General features: G+C 37.2%; 1 long non-coding RNA gene across 1 annotated transcript in view; it reads left to right on the forward strand.

Moving 5' to 3' along the window:
- Window positions 1-5,207: 5,207 nt before the first annotated feature.
- LOC140820507 (uncharacterized) overlaps window positions 5,208-13,692 on the forward strand; it is a 65,148-nt gene continuing 56,663 nt past the window's right edge. The window contains exons 1-2 of the long non-coding RNA XR_012115504.1: window positions 5,208-5,427; window positions 5,568-5,607. This is a non-coding gene — a long non-coding RNA (uncharacterized lncRNA). The remainder of the gene's footprint in view (window positions 5,428-5,567; window positions 5,608-13,692) is intronic.

Raw genomic sequence — 13,692 nt, forward strand, 5'->3', positions numbered from 1 at the left:
GACTATTGTTTCTGGTCGCGATGTTAAATTCTTTAGTTACTATTGGAAGACTTTATGGGCTAAACTTGGCAACAAATTGTTGTTTTCTACTACTTGTCATCCTCAAACGGATGGACAAACTTAAGTTGTCAATAGAACTTTGAGAACACCTTCGCGTGCTATTCTTAAAAAGAACTTGGATTGATATTTCTATGGACTTTATTTTGGGGTCGCCTAAGACAAAGAAGGGGAGGGATTCTATTTTTGTTGTTGTGGATATATTCGCTAAGATGGCACATTTTATAGCTTGTCATAAAACCGATGATGCTTCAAACATTGCAGATTTGTTCTTTAGAGAAGTTGTTAGGTTATACGGCATGCCTAGGACTATTGTTTCTGGTCGCGAAGTTAAATTCTTTAGTTACTATTGGAAGACTTTATGGGCTAAACTTGGGACAAAATTGTTGTTTTCTACTACATGTCATCCTCAAACGGATGGACAAACTGAAGTTGTCAATAGAACTTTGGGAACACTTTTGCGTGCTATTATTAAAAAGAACTTAGATTGACATTTCTATGGACTTTATTTTGGGGTTGCCTAGGACTAAGAAGGGAAGGGATTCTATTTTTGTTGTTGTGGATAGATTCTCTAAGATGGCACATTTTATAGCTTGTCATAAAACCGATGATGCTTCAAACATTGCGGATTTGTTCTTTAGAGAAGTCGTTAGGTTGCATGGCATGCCTAGGACTGTTGTTTCTGGTCGCGATGTTAAATTCTTGAGTTACTTTTGGAAGACTTTATGGGATAAACTTGGCACAAAATTGTTGTTTTCTACTACTTGTCATCCTCAAACGGATGGCAAACTGAAGTTGTCAATAGAACTTTGGGAACACTTTTGCGTGCTATTCTTAAAAAGAACTTGGATTGACATTTCTATGGACTTTATTTTGGGGTCGCCTAAGACAAAGAAGGGGAGGGATTCTATTTTTGTTGTTGTGGATAGATTCTCTAAGATGGCACATTTTATAGCTTGTCATAAAAACGATGATGCTTCAAACATTGCGGATTTGTTCTTTAGAGAAGTCGTTAGGTTGCATGGCATGCCTAGGACTATTGTTTCTGGTCGCGATGTTAAATTTTTTAGTTACTATTGGAAGACTTTATGGGCTAAACTTGGCACAAAATTGTTGTTTTCTACTACTTGTCATCCTCAAACGGATGGACAAACTGAAGTTGTCAATAGAACATTGGGAACACTTTTGCGTGCTATTCTTAAAAAGAACTTGGATTGACATTTCTATGGACTTTATTTTGGGGTTGCCTAGGACTAAGAAGGGGAGGGATTTTATTTTTGTTGTTGTGGATAGATTCTCTAAGATGGCACATTTTATAGCTTGTCATAAAACCGATGATGCTTCAAACATTGCGGATATGTTCTTTAGAGAAGTCGTTAGGTTGCATGGCGTGCCTAGGACTATTGTTTCTGATCGCGATATTAAATTCTTGAGTTACTTTTGGAAGACTTTATGGGCTAAACTTGGCACAAAATTGTTGTTTTCTACTACTTGTCATCCTCAAACGGATGGACCAACTGAAGTTGTCAATAAAACTTTGGGAACACTTTTGCGTGCTATTCTTAAAAAGAACTTGGATTGACATTTCTATGGACTTTATTTCGGGGTCGCCTAGGACTAAGAAGGGAAGGGATTCTATTTTTGTTGTTGTAGATAGATTCTCTAAGATGACACATTTTATAGCTTGTCATAAAACCGATGATGCTTCAAATATTGTGGATTTGTTCTTTTGAGAAGTCGTTAGGTTGCATGGCATGCCTAGGACTGTTGTTTCTGGTCGCGATGTTAAATTCTTGAGTTACTTTTGGAAGACTTTATTGGCTAAACTTGGCACAAAATTGTTGTTTTCTACTACTTGTCATTCTAAAACGGATGGACAAACTGAAGTTGTCAATAAAACTTTGGGAACACTTTTGCGTGCTATTCTTAAAAAGAACTTGGATTTTCATTTCTATGGACTTTATTTTGGGGTTGCCTAGGACTAAGAAGGGGAGGGATTCTATTTTTGATGTTGTGGATAGATTCTCTAAGATGGCACATTTTATAGCTTGTCATAAAAACGATGATGCTTCAAACATTGCGGATTTGTTCTTTAGAGAAGTCGTTAGGTTGCATGGCATGCCTAGGACTATTGTTTCTGGTCGCGATGTTAAATTCTTTAGTTACTATTGGAAGACTTTATGGGCTAAACTTGGCAACAAATTGTTGTTTTCTACTACTTGTCATCCTCAAACGGATGGACAAACTTAAGTTGTCAATAGAACTTTGAGAACACCTTCGCGTGCTATTCTTAAAAAGAACTTGGATTGATATTTCTATGGACTTTATTTTGGGGTCGCCTAAGACAAAGAAGGGGAGGGATTCTATTTTTGTTGTTGTGGATATATTCGCTAAACCGATGATGCTTCAAACATTGCAGATTTGTTCTTTAGAGAAGTTGTTAGGTTATACGGCATGCCTAGGACTATTGTTTCTGGTCGCGATGTTAAATTCTTTAGTTACTATTGGAAGACTTTATGGGCTAAACTTGGGACAAAATTGTTGTTTTCTACTACATGTCATCCTCAAACGGATGGACAAACTGAAGTTGTCAATAGAACTTTGGGAACACTTTTGCGTGCTATTCTTAAAAAGAACTTGGATTGACATTTCTATGGACTTTATTTCGGGGTCGCCTAGGACTAAGAAGGGAAGGGATTCTATTTTATCCCCTCACAGTTATCGATTTATATCGATGGGATATTGGCAACCATAGTCACAGATACTATTGATATCAATCCAACCATAGAAAAGAGAATACCATCGTATTGCTATCTATTGCTATGCTATTGCTACAGTTATTGCTACAGTATTCATATTTCAGAGTTGATGGTATTTATGATTTCAAAGTCATGTTTTACAGAGTATACTATGTATCATTGCTATGTAAGAGTTCCACTTGCTGAGATTTATTCTCATTCCAGTTATTTCATGTGATGCAGATCAGAGTGGAGGCCCGGGACGTTGACTGTGGACAGGGAGTCATATGCATGCACCGTTGTAAGGATGATTTTGATGGCATGATCATAGGACTGATGTTTTGTATTTTATTATACCTTTTGAATGATCATGTATTTATTTTGGTTGTTAAATGTTTAAAGAAAATGTATTTTGAAACTCCTTCCATATTTTAAAGAAAATTTTTATTCCGCTGCGTATTTTATTTAAAGAGTTCAGGGGTGTCACAATTGGTATCAGAGCGGTGTTCTTCGGACCAATGCATATGACTTCGTCTACTTTCAACTGTCCGGGTATGTTTTCTTGCATCTATCCGTTGTTATATATTGATATGTCTTTTGTGAGCACATTGTAGAGTAGAGGATGCCACCTAAGAGGAAAGCTGTAGAGGGTGAGGATAGTTCTTCCTCGAGAGTTGTCGACGAGTTCGGCAAGTTGCTTAAAGAGCAGGCTAAGGTCCATAGTGAGCAGATTCAGCAGTTGCTCCGATTGCAAGGAGCAGGTCAGGGTAGAGGGCAGGTTGCTCAGGAAGTTGGCACTGATGTCATATTTTCTGCATTCAAGAGGATGGATCCGCCAGAGTTTTCAGGTAGCACCGATCCTCTAGTTGCTGTCGAGTGGGTCAAGGCGCTTGAAGCTATCTTCGATCATCTCCAGTATGAGGACAAAGACAGGATCAGCTGTGCAGTGTTCTTGTTGGTTAAAGCTGCTCGCATTTGGTGGAATGCGACCAAGGTTGGAGTTGATGTCTCGACACTGACGTGGTCAGAGTTTACAGATTTGTTCTATGACAAGTATTTCCCCGACGCACTTAGAGCGAGGAAGGTTACGGAGTTCACGTACAACAATAGCTACCAGGCGACGATTGGCATGGCACCGTATGAGGCACTTTATGGCAGGAAGTGCAGATCCCCTTTGTTTTGGGATGAGGTTGGTGAGAGGAAGATGTTGGGTCCCGAGTTGGTCCAGCAGACTGCCGATGTTGTTGCAGTTATCAGAGAGAGGATGAAGACTGCTCAGTCCAGACAGAAGAGCTATGCAGACGTTCGTCGTAGACCTTTGCAGTTCGAGGTTGGCGATCATGTTTTTCTGAAAATAGCACCTCTCAAGGGTGTGATGCGATTTGGCAAGAAGGGAAAGTTGAGCCCTAGATTTATTGGTCCATTCGAGATATTGGACAGAGTGGGTGACCGAGCCTACAGATTAGCCCTACCGCCCGATCTTGACAGAGTCCATAATGTGTTTCACGTATCGATGCTCAGGAAGTATATTGCAGATCCTTCCCATGTTCTTCGCCATGAGCCATTGGACTTGACGCCGAGTCTGACTTACCATGAGATTCCGATTCAGATTCTGGATCGCACAGTCAGAGTATTGAGGATCAAAGAGATCGGCATTGTTAAAGTCCTTTGAAGGAATCATTTGATAGAAGAGGCTACGTGGGAACCAGAGGTTGAGATGAGAGAGAGGTATCCTGAGTTGTTCGTGTAGTGACGTCAATTTCGCGGACGAAATTCCTCTAAGGAGGGGAGATTGTAATAGCCGAACCCGGTGTACGGTATGGTTTAAGATTTTGTATGATTATTGGCTATTTGGGTAAGTTTAAGTATAGTTTGGATGTTAAGAGTTTCGATTTATGATTTTAGTATGGTTGGTTATAGATGATGTGTAGTGTTTTTGTAGCGGCGTTACGATTAAATTCATGATAAATGGTATATTGATCCAAATGAGGTGAGGCCAATTGGAGTGGTTAGATAAGACATAAGGCTATAACTTTCGTATTTTGAGTTTTGTTCAAATCATTGTGGAAGGTAAGCCAAAAGTGTCCCGAAGTGTGTCGTGTGATTCGACGTTCCTCCAGTGACACAGGTTGGGAGATTTAGCATAACTTTTTACTCAGACATCCAAATGATCTGAAATTTTGAGGGAGTCAAGATAAGACATAGAGCTACAACTTTGTAGTTTACCACTTTTTCCAATTCGGACGGGAAGAGGCGTTTCTGAGGCGATCTTTGTAGAAGCTGTGCGCAGAGTAAGATTTGGTCCGAAGGTAGAGCGCACCCGCGGTCATGTAAGGACCGCACCCGCGGTCTCAGTGGTCTAGAAAATGGTTTTTTTGGTCATAGGCTTGGCGCACCCACGGTCCTTGTGTTGGCGCACCCGCGGTCATGCATTATTGAGGTATGGGCGAAGCTTTAAGTTGCTTTTTGGTTGAGTTGACTTCACTTTTCACCTTACCTTTCCTCCATTCTCGTTTTTCCTCTCTAGAAACAAGGGTTTCCTTCATTTCATTTCATTTCCTACCTTTGATTCTTGGATCTAGTTCGATTTTCGACTTGAGATCGTGGTTCTCCTTGGTGCTAGGAAGCTTAGGTAAGTTTTTGGTTGAATTCTATCATGGTTTTGGAAATGGCATGCTATAGGTTGGAGTATTGGTTGGTTCTATGGATTATTTAACTTGTATTTTTGGATATAGAGTTGATTTTGGTGTTGTTTATGGATTATTGTTGTAGGTGGTGAACCAAGAGCTTATTTGAGGTGTTCTATTGCGTTGTAAGTGGAATTTCATCCCTTGTGCTCACATGATATTATATGTATTGTGTTTTAAAGGTTTCAAAGTGTTATTCCCTTCCATTGATCCATTGTTATGTATTGATTTCATTGATTATCTATTGGAGGCATTGATGTCTCACTATTGTTAAAAAGGGAATACAAGAGATATTATGAGATTGCGAAACGACGGCTTTAAATGTTATTGAGAATTCAAATGTTTTATTGGATTGATTAATCATAGCCATAGCATTGCATGCAATTAGATGATCATCGACCATAGGCTTTTATCCCCTCACAGTTATCGATTTATATCGATGGGATATTGGCAACCATAGTCACAGATACTATTGATATCAATCCAACCATAGAAAAGAGAATACCATCGTATTGCTATCTATTGCTATGCTATTGCTACAGTTATTGCTACAGTATTCATATTTCAGAGTTGATGGTATTTATGATTTCAAAGTCATGTTTTACAGAGTATACTATGTATCATTGCTATGTAAGAGTTCCACTTGCTGAGATTTATTCTCATTCCAGTTATTTCATGTGATGCAGATCAGAGTGGAGGCCCGGGACGTTGACTGTGGACAGGGAGTCATATGCATGCACCGTTGTAAGGATGATTTTGATGGCATGATCATAGGACTGATGTTTTGTATTTTATTATACCTTTTGAATGATCATGTATTTATTTTGGTTGTTAAATGTTTAAAGAAAATGTATTTTGAAACTCCTTCCATATGTTAAAGAAAATTTTTATTCCGATGCGTATTTTATTTAAAGAGGTCAGGGGTGTCACAAGTACACCGCGGGGGCACTCCTCTAAGAGCGCGGGTGCACTCTTGCTACGGTAATGAACAAAACCAACGCAACTAAAATCGATCCGAAACTCTAAAACGAACAATCAACAACAACTAACACCTCAAGACAATAATAACCAATAATACTATGGCCCAAAACACAACTCTAAACATCTAATCACATAACCCAAATAACATACGAAACTTAAATCGTACCGTACACCGGGCTCGGCTATTACACATATACATAAACATGTCATGAAATATTCTATCATGAATAAAATTTAAGCAATGGATTTCATAATCTATGAAATTAAGTCAAAATAAGCATGCCAATCAAATCATCTAAACATGCTATTCAAATCCAATCATAAAAACGTGCTATCATGACTGAAAGCAATAAAATGGGTTTCATAGTCTATGAAACCACATTCATAAACGCATGCAGTTCTAGTCAAATCATGTCTAGACTTGACTCATCTATAACTCTAGGGATCCCGTTGTGAATAAGACGATCTATCACCTACTCTCCAATCGGGGTGACGGTACGTCTTATTCCTAGACTTCGGTCTGATCTGTATCCACATCTACAATAGGAGAGTGAATCTTCCCCTAAGCTGTGATATCACCGAACTTCTAGAAGTTTGACGGATCTGTCAAGACTCCCTATCTTAAATGCAATGCATATAACAATCTGTAAACAAAGCATAATCATATCATAAAATAAACAACAATAATTCTAGTATGTGATTTTATTGGGAAACTCAAATGGGATCTATTTGAGTTGTATCTTCCCGAATATCACATGAATTATACCTTTGTCGTCCCGGTCTGACGAAGACGATGATCTGTATTCAACTCTGTCCATATCAAATCTGAAATGACAATATCGAATACGCTGTGTCAGTGAATAACTCAATACACACCATATTCTGATCAATACTCAAATCTGTCTACAATCTGATCAATATCTGAACAAGATACAGTCTAAGTCATGTCATGGACATTACAATACAATCTGAGTAATTACTGAGTCTGATCAATATCAATCAATACTGAATCTGCTCAATCGAAATCAACTGATGTTTCGACGGTATAACAATACAATCTGAATAACCCCGTCAATCTGAACATCACAAATATAATACTAGAACGTATAATCAATACTGATATAACTCATAATCTCACCGATAACATAATCTGATATCGAATCTCAGTCAATATCTTTCAAAAATCATAACAATTACAGAAACAGTATGTTCTTTAATCTGACTTCAATTCTATAATGTCTACGGTAGTAGAAACATCATATCTGAATCATATTCAATTCTGACAATATCATAAATTCAAATCTTGTCTAAACGTAACAAAACTTACGTCCAGTTGTAGCCTGTGTTAATAGGAACACAGTACCGAAGTCGGATTTCAATTCTGACGGACGAATTTCTCGTACTTAATTTCCAAAATCACGAATTGAAACTCTCCCCCAAACTCTCGATTTCCTCTCTGAATTCTGAAGGATTTTGCTTGTATATATATATATATATATATATACATCCATGACATGCAAGAGAGCAAGTGGCATTGTGCATGTTCTGCACGTTTCGCGCATATGCGCCAACAATGTCGCGCATATGCGTCGGTAGCTCACACCAGCATTTTGCCAACTCGCGCATATGCGCCATTTATGTCGCGCATATGCGCCAATCATTCTGCCTAACCCGCGCATATGCGCCATTTAAGTCGCGCATATGAGCCAATCCTTCTGGACCTTCCGCGCATATGCGCCATTTTCTTCGTGCATATGCGCCAAGCATAATCTTCCCACTTAATGAGATTTCTTCTTTCGACTTCCTGGTCTGATCCGTTCCGTCTATAATCATCTTAATTATCAACCATAGATTATAATAATCATTTACAAATCTTTTCAGATTAACCGGATTAATTTCTCGGGCATTACATTTCTCCCCCTCTTAGATCTGAGTTCGTCCTCGAACTCTAAGTAATCAATTTAGAGATCTCAGAAGAAATGCATAACAGAGTTTAAACCAAAACTCAAATATCTAATTCCAGTTTGGAATACTAATTCCCTAGGTATAATATCATAATACTTCTCCAATTCTTCTGACAGATCTTGCCATGTTGGTTATACAACATCCGTATAAACCACTCATCGTCCATAGCAAAACAATAACAGTAGTTGTTCTCTAATCTGTTTATCCCAATCAAGGACTTATACAGTCTTTAGCTCTAAAGACCAATCGTCATCATCCGCCGTTGGTTTCTTGAATCTGTTCATTCTGAACTATCCTTGCCTTCCTTCGAATTTTCTTCAAAAGGAGAAGAGATCTGCAGTATCCACTGTATACTATCCTGACTGTAACTATCTCATTACCAATCTGGTAGGCTGATAGGTATTATCACATAGTGATACTAAGTCATATCCATTAGTGCTAACATCCAGCACTATATAGCTCTACAAAAATCTTCCAATCTCTGGCTAATACATCTGACGGTCTGTCAATCTGTAAAATCATCTAAGAGAGAGTTCATGATATACTCTTTCACACGTACAAAATCAATCAAATCACAATCTAATATATTCTACTGTGGCATTCTGATCTTTCTGACTACTTCTCTGACATCGATCTGTGTCATTTGGTCATGTTTGTACGTTATCTGGTACAAACTATTGAAAATAGATTGAACAATCTGTAAATCTTAATCATATCATACTTCAGTCTGGAGAAAATGGCGGTAATTTCATTACGAAAGCCTTAGAAATGCACTCCCATTTCTATTCAGAAACATACACATCTGTAATAATCTTCTGATTTCTATCTTTCTATCTTTTCTGTTAGCAATTTAGACATATCAGTATAATTTCTGCCAACATTTCAGTACAAATTCAGTCTTAGCTGATCTAATCTGTCTATATCACAACTATCTGTTCGAATACAATACACTCTCAATCATCAGACTGAACACTAAATCCATGACTGTAAGCTTCTGACAATATCTGTTCTTTCTGATTCGAACTATTTGATATACACAAATCAATTAATAATATAAATTAAAGAGGAAATACCTACCTGGTATTCGGCTCTGACTATCAATATCAAGCTTTACTGTACAATTCTGACACATCTGACATCACAGAATAATCAATCTCATACGCAACACAAAATCACATATCTGTTACTCTGTTCTGACTTTTACAATCAAGTTCTGAACATTCTGATCCCATTCTTGAATTACTATAATTCTTGAATTCAATTCTGATTCGGTTAATACTGTATATACTCCTTCTAGTTCACACTAATCTGTAGCATATACGGATTCAAAACAACAGTAATATCAAATCAGACACGAAATATCAATATCCTATACAGATCTAGTGAGTTCAGTGAACTCATAAAACAAGGATTTCTGGTAAATATCTTCATGTCATTCTGATCAACTGTTATATCTCATCTGCAAACAAAATATGCTCCCCAAAACAATATAAGATATCTCAAATACTGATTTAGAACAATAATAGTACTCAGCAGATATAAAGCAACAGTCGAATAAAATAATCTGCCAAATCTGACAAAATACATTTCTGACAATTCTGACATTTCTGAAATTTCTGATATCGGTTTCTTATCAATCCTTGATTGCAATCTCCACTGTAACGAAATCAATCTGTATACTAACTTCAGATAACGCATATTCTGAATACAATCTGTGTCAAGCAGGATTCTTATCTGAATAATTTCTGTATCCAATCATTATAGTTCTCAGAATATCTAACATAATCTTCAAATATTCAATTCAATCAATCAAATGCTGCAATTATATCAAACTCTTATAGATACAAAGAGCATAAAATCATCAGAACATCTCTGAATATACTGAAACATGCCGAAGAGAACCTCTAAATCAAATGTAACTCCTGGTCGGTACTCTTCTACTGATCTTTCAATTCATTCTGTATCATTATGTACACTCAATATCATTCTGTACTGAATTCTAAAACAACAATCAGTATCTGATCTAAATTCAATTCTGAAATCTATCTTTCTGATATGAGTAAATCTAAAATCTTATCTAGCAATATCAGTCGACTCCTACATCATTGGCAAATCTGTCAATGCTAGGCTCGATTTCAGTGGGTCTACTGAATACATAAGGATACTATCTGTTCCTTTCTGTATGAATCGAGTCAGAGCAATATTAATATAAAAGGAATTCTGAATCTAGAATCCTTACCAGGAATTCTTCGTTGATCAGCCAGATCTGGTCTGAATCTTACCATTTCTGGAATAATTCTACAATATTTCTGTACTTTCTTATCATCTCAATATCAATAATGCAATCAAATCAGATCAACTAACACAAGTACAACACAATCTAACTCAATCTCATTCTATCCTACTGTAGTATATATATATCACAGAAATCTCTGATATCAACATTTTCCTCAACAACCAAAGAACTCAATACTACAGTATAAACAAACCTAACAGGTACAGCATACCTCCATGCCACTCAGTCACAGATAATTATACAAAATGCATTAGTACATATCAATACGTATGCAGTATAATCATAACAAAATAGTACCTGTAGTGTATTCTGGGTCTGTTTCTCGATTCTGTTCCCTAAAATCTTCGGGAACCTTTCTGGGGACAGACTCTAGCAAAGTGCCCCGGCTGTTTACAAATATTGCATCTACCAAGCACTCCTTGGCATTTCTCTGTGGAATGCCTCCCTCCACAATTTCTGCAATATACTCCTGTATAGCTCGGGCTGGAACCACTGGAACTAGAGGAACCACTTCCTAATTTCTTGAACGGCTTCTTTTGAGCTTTCAATGGTTCTTTCTTTTTATCACTGCTGCTGCCAATCTCGACTCTAGAAGGCAGTTGCTGTGGATTCGGAGCTGGAAGATCATACGATGCTTCCTGTTGTCCTGTCAGAACTGTTTCTGCTCTTTTGGCCCTATTCAAGGTATCAGCAAAACTACTTGATTGCTTCACATTCACCAATGTACGTATTTCTGGATTCAATCCTTGAATAAATTGACTAGAAATAGCATCATCATTTCTAGCCACAAGAGGGGCAAAACGTAACAAGGTGAAAAACTGTGTTAAGTACTCATCAATACTCATCTGATTCTGTCTTAGGTTTGTAAACTCTGCACATCTGTCCTGTCTATATGATGTAGGGAAGAATCTTTGATAAAATTCAAATCGAAAGGTCTTCCACAGAATCATTAAACTACGCCGTTCTAAGTTTTCCTTAGTTACCATCCACCAACTCTTTGCAATATCCTGTAGCTAATTCCCAATCAGTGTAATTCTGCACTCATCTGTAAAGCCAAGGAATTCAAATAACATTTCTATATCTTCAAGCCAATTCTCACAATCTGCTGGCGTCTCAGTACCCTTTAAAATCGGTGGTTTGTACGACTGAAACTTCTTCATCTGTGTTTCTATCTGATTTTCTGATCTATCTATCTGAGTTTCTGGTATATCTGTCTGATCATACGAAGTACTACCCCTTTCTGGAATTCTCCGAGGCGGTATATCTGAATATCAAACAAATCAGTACACAATCTATACAATCTGTTTCAGCCCTCCTCTGATCATATACCTCTGATTCAGACTCGGTTATGATCCAAGCTTAGTAATTACATGCTGCAATCAACTCAGATAACAAACAACATGTAATAGGGAAAGCAATAAATCATGCTAGCACACACAATGTAAGTCAATCATTGAAATAATTCTCGTGCTAGCAATCACATGCAAGGAAAGAAAACTCAATCTACCCCGCTCATTCTCTTCTATCTCAGTCTAAAGGATCTATCAACTCTGACTATCTCAATCTAAAGGATCTATCATACTGATAATCTAAGTCTAAAGGAACTATCAGCTCTGTTACCACCTGTTGTGGGGACCCGGACGCTGATCTTTCTTACTAATCATCTTTGGGATTTAATTATTAATTAAGATAAACAGGGTCTAAAAATTTTTCGTTTTAAAATAAAGTACGGAAGGTAATGACATCTACATAATATATATATCTGTATAAAACTACATTTCAGTATAAAGATACAACAATCTTTTAACTAATCTAAGGTTCAACTACTACAGTTCAAGTAATAAAACCAAATCTATCCAAGTCCGGAATCACCACGCTAAACTCGTCTTCTCTCATCATCTTCTCGACCCCGATTCTGCCCCACCTGTTGTCATGCACACATACAAAACAAGACAACAGTCGGATACTCCGGTGAGAATAAATCACAGTATAAAACATGGTAAACATGCATATTGTGACACCCTGACCCGTAACGATAAAAATACAGCGGAATTTAAAATTTTCTTTAAAATATGGAAGGATTTTCAAAATACATTTCATGAAATGTTTACAAAATAAACACATGATCATTCAAATGATATACAAAATACAAAACAATCATTCCTATGATCATGTCAAAATCTTCCTTCCCACGGTGTATGCATATGACCCCCTGTCCACAGTCAACGTCCCGGGCCGCTACTCTGATCTGCATCACATGAAATAACTGAAATGAGAATAAATCTCAGCAAGTGGAACTCTAACATAGCAATGATACAATATACTCTGTAAAACATGGCTTTGAAATCATAAATACCATCAACTCTGAAACATGAATATCATAGCAATAGCAATAGCAATGAGATGGTATTTTCTTTACTCTGGGGATTGATATCAATAGTTTCTTTGCTCTGGTGCTAATACCCCTATCGATATAAACCGATAACTCTGAGGGATAAAAGCCTATGGTCGTTGATCAACTAATATTGTATGCAATCTCTGACTATATATTTATCAATCCGAAAACATTTAAACTCTCTCTTGGCTTTAACAATCACTTTGAAACTCTTTCTTTTCTCTTTTATTCCCTTTGAACAATAATGAGACATAAAAGTCTCCAATAATCAACAATGATAACAATTGAAACCCTTGAAGCACAATACATATACAATCATGTGAGCAAAAGGGATGAGTTTCCACTTACAAACCAATAGAACACCTCCAACTAATCACTTGGTACACCACCTACAACAATGATCCATAAATAACACCAAAATCAACTCTATATCCAAAAATACAAGTCAAATAATCCATTAAACCAACCAATACACCAACCTATAGCATCTCATTACAAAAAACCATGATAGAACTCAACCAAAAACTTACCTAAGCTTCCTAGCACCAAGGAGAACCTCGATCTCAAGTCGAA

Source organism: Primulina eburnea, unplaced genomic scaffold, assembly GCF_022965805.1.
Source record: "Primulina eburnea isolate SZY01 unplaced genomic scaffold, ASM2296580v1 ctg1095, whole genome shotgun sequence".
NCBI lineage: Eukaryota > Viridiplantae > Streptophyta > Magnoliopsida > Lamiales > Gesneriaceae > Primulina > Primulina eburnea.